Source organism: Bufo gargarizans, chromosome 1 (genome assembly GCF_014858855.1).
Source record: "Bufo gargarizans isolate SCDJY-AF-19 chromosome 1, ASM1485885v1, whole genome shotgun sequence".
Lineage (NCBI taxonomy): Eukaryota > Metazoa > Chordata > Amphibia > Anura > Bufonidae > Bufo > Bufo gargarizans.
In genome coordinates this window covers 579,340,565-579,344,687 of record NC_058080.1, presented here as the reverse complement: position 1 = coordinate 579,344,687, position 4,123 = coordinate 579,340,565, and the positions used below count along the sequence as shown (strand labels likewise).

General features: G+C 36.0%; 1 long non-coding RNA gene across 2 annotated transcripts; it reads right to left on the bottom strand.

Moving 5' to 3' along the window:
• Positions 1 to 308: 308 nt before the first annotated feature.
• Positions 309 to 3,858, bottom strand: LOC122934984. 2 transcript variants are annotated; one of them, XR_006388754.1, is made up of 5 exons: positions 3,717 to 3,858; positions 2,907 to 3,003; positions 2,091 to 2,187; positions 1,275 to 1,371; positions 309 to 568 (listed from the first exon to the last, which is right to left on the bottom strand). It is a non-coding gene; the product is annotated as an uncharacterized LOC122934984 (long non-coding RNA). The 2 variants fall into 2 exon arrangements; XR_006388756.1 differs by lacking the exon at positions 2,907 to 3,003.
• Positions 3,859 to 4,123: the final 265 nt, after the last annotated feature.

The following is a 4,123-nucleotide window of genomic DNA, read 5'->3' as shown; positions in this document are numbered from 1 at the left end:
GCCCTTTAACCAATTTGTTAATAATTTAAGGAAGGTTGCTTAAAAAGCATTATTTTACATGAAATATAATACATAGCAGAGTCAAGGTTTGGAACTAGGGCTTTGGCAAAGCTGTGTTCTAAAACAATTTGCACAAAGTTGATATAATACTGTGCTCTAGGGTTATGTGTTGGTTTTATTATACCAAATAGAATGTGCCTCCAGATGTTTTCTTTACAAGAAAAGAAGAAGTGCTTGAATACAAGAAGTCTGCTCCAATAGAAGGATGGATCCAAAAAGGAACTAATAGATCATCGTCTAGTTAGAGATATGTATAAGTTCCTAGTGCCCAATCTAAAAAATGATGGGTCCTATAGGTGAAGATCATATCTTGTTAACGATATGTTTAAGACCTAGGGGGGAGTCCATAAGATGGATGGGTCCTATAGGTGAAGAGCATATGCAAATCTTATTATTGCTATGTTTAAGTTCCTTGGGCCCAGTCCATGCAATGGATGGATCCTATAGGTGAAGACCATATCAATAGAAGCTAATTCATCTTCAAGGACAAAGCAACATCGGGTGATTCCTATCAAAAAGTGTGTTGAAAGGGTAAGTTATTATTATCTAGAATATCAATGATAAAGTCCAGTAATGTGTAGTTAGTAGAGTTTAATGCTATTTTGTCATGTTATTACTCTTTTTCCCTGTGCCTAAATTATTAGCAAATTGGTAAAAGCTTATTTCTACCTCTGATGGTGGAAAACGCACCTATAATGGAGATGGTAAGGGCAGCTAAGGGGTTTTGGAGGAGGCTGCATTTTTGTTTAAATAGGTGCCCTTTAACCAATTTGTTAATAATTTAAGGAAGGTTGCTTAAAAAGCATTGTTTTACATGAAATAGAATACATAGCAGAGTCAAGGTTCGGAACTAGGGCTTTGGCAAAGCTATGTTCTCTCAAAATTTGCACAAAGTTGATAAAATACTGTGCTCTAGGGTTTTATGTTGGTTGTATTATATAAAAGAGTATGTGCCTCCAGATGTTCTTTTACCAGAAAAGAAGTGCTTGAGTACAAGAAGTCTGAAGGATGGATCCATAAGGCAACGACTAGATCATCATCTTGTTAGAGATATGCATAAGTTCCTAGGGCCCAATCTAAAAAATGATGGGTCCTATAGGTGAAGAGCATATCTTGTTAGAGATATCTTTAAGACCTAGGGGGGAGTCCATAAGATGGATGGGTCCTATAGGTGAAGAGCATATGCAAATCTTATTATTGCTATGTTTACGTACCTTGGGCCCAGTCCATGCAATGGATGGATCCTATAGGTGAAGACCATATCAATAGAAGCTAATTCATCTTCAAGGACAAAGTAACATCGGGTGATTCCTATCAAAAGTGTGTTGAAAGGGTAAGTTATTATTATCTAGAATATCAATGATAAAGTCCAGTAATGTGTAGTTAGTAGAGTTTAATGCTATTTTGTCATGTTATTACTCTTTTTTCCTTTGCCTAAATTATTAGCAAATTGGTAAAAGCTTATTTCTACCTCTGATGGTGGAAAACGCACCTATAATGGAGATGGTAAGGGCAGCTAAGGGGTTATGGAGGAGGCTGCGTTTTTGTTTAAAATAGGTGCCCTTTAACCAATTTGTTAATAATTTAAGGAAGGTTGCTTAAAAAGCATTATTTTACATTGAAATATAATACATAGCAGAGTCAAGGTTCAGGAACTAGGGCTTTGGCAAAGCTGTGTTCTCTAAAAATTTGCACAAAGTTGATATAATACTGTGCTCTAGAGTTATGTGTTGGTTTTATTATACCAGAGAGTATGTGCCTCCAGATTTTCTTTACAAGAAAAGAAGAAGTGCTTGAGTACAAGGAGTCTGATCCATAAGAAGGATGGATCCAAAAGGCAACGACTAGATCATCATCCTATTAGAGATATGCATAAGTTCCTAGTGCCCAATCTAAAAAATGATGGGTCCTATAGGTGAAGATCATATCTTGTTAAAGATATGTTTAAGACCTAGGGGGGAGTCCATAAGATGGATGGGTCCTATAGGTGAAGAGCATATGCAAATCTTATTATTGCTATGTTTAAGTACCTTGGGCCCAGTCCATGCAATGGATGGATCCTATAGGTGAAGACCATATCAATAGAAGCTAATTCATCTTCAAGGACAAAGTAACATCGGGTGATTCCTATCAAAAAGTGTGTTGAAAGGGTAAGTTATTATTATCTAGAATATCAATGATAAAGTCCAGTAATGTATAGTTTGTAGAGTTTTATGCTATTTCTTCATGTTATTTCTCTTTGTTCCTTTCCCTAAATTATTAGCAAATTGGTAAAAGCTTTTTTCTACCTCTGATGGTGGAAAACGCACCTATAATGGAGATGGTAAGGGCAGCTAAGGGGTTTTGGAGGAGGCTGCATTTTTGTTTAAATAGGTGCCCTTTAACCAATTTGTTAATAATTTAAGGAAGGTTGCTTAAAAAGCATTGTTTTACATGAAATATAATACATAGCAGAGTCAAGGTTCAGAACTAGGGCTTTGGCAAAGCTGTGTTCTCTCAAAATTTAAACAAAGTTGATATAATACTGTGCTATAGGGTTATGTGTTGGTTTTATTATACCAGAGAGAATGTGCCTCCAGATGTTTTCTTTACAAGAAAAGAAGAAGTGCTTGAATACAAGAAGTCTGCTCCAATAGAAGGATGGATCCAAAAAGGAACGAATAGATCATCATCTTGTTAGAGATATGTATAAGTTCCTAGTGCCCAATCTAAAAAATTATTGGTCCTATAGGTGAAGATCATATCTTGTTAGATATATCTTTAAGACCTAGGGGGGAGTCCATAAGATGGATGGGTCTTATAGGTGACAAGCATATGCAAATCGTGGAATTGCTATGTTTGAGTACCTTGGGCCCAGTCCATGCAATAGATGGATCCTATAGGTGAAGACCATATCAATAGAAGCTAATTCATCTTCAAGGACAAAGTAACATCGGGTAATTCCTATCAATAAGTGTGTTGAAAGGGTAAGTTATTATTATCTAGAATATCAATGATAAAGTCCAGTAATGTGTAGTTAGTAGAGTTTAATGCTATTTTTTCATGTTATTTCTCTTTGTTCCTTTGCCTAAATTATTAGCAAATTGGTAAAAGCTTATTTCTACCTCTGATGGTGGAAAACGCACCTATAATGGAGATGGTAAGGGCAGCTAAGGGGTTTTGGAGGAGGCTGCATTTTTGTTTAAATAGGTGCCCTTTAACCAATTTGTTAATAATTTAAGGAAGGTTGCTTAAAAAGCATTATTTTACATGAAATATAATACATAGCAGAGTCAAGGTTCAGAACTAGGGCTTTGGCAAAGCTGTGTTCTCTCAAAATTTGCACAAAGTTGATATAATACTGTGCTCTAGGGTTATGTTGGTTTTATTATACCAAGAGTATGTGCCTCCAGATTTTCTTTAACAGAAAGAAGAAGTGCTTGAGTACAAGGAGTCTGATCCATAAGAAGGATGGATCCAAAAGGCAACGACTAGATCATCATCTTATTAGAGATATGCATAAGTTCCTAGTGCCCAATCTAAAAAATGATGGGTCCTATAGGTGAAGATCATATCTTGTTAGAGATATCTTTAAGACCTAGGGGGGAGTCCATAAGATGGATGGGTCCTATAGGTGAAGAGCATATGCAAATCGTATTATTGCTATGTTTAAGTACCTTGGGCCCAGTCCATGCAATGGATGGATCCTATAGGTGAAGACCATATCAATAGAAGCTAATTCATCTTCAAGGACAAAGTAACATCGGGTGATTCCTATCAAAAAGTGTGTTGAAAGGGTAAGTTATTATTATCTAGAATATCAATGATAAAGTCCAGTAATGTGTAGTTTGTAGAGTTTTATGCTATTTCTTCATGTAATTTCTCTTTGTTCCTTTGCCTACATTATTAGCAAATTGGTAAAAGCTTTTTCCTACCTTTGATGGTGGAAAACACACCTATAATGGAGATGGTAAGGGCAGCAAAGGGGTTTTGGAGGAGGCTGTGTTTTTGTTTAAATAGGTGCCCTTTAACCAATTTGTTAATATTTTAAAGGGACACTGACAGGCAAATTCAGCATATTGTG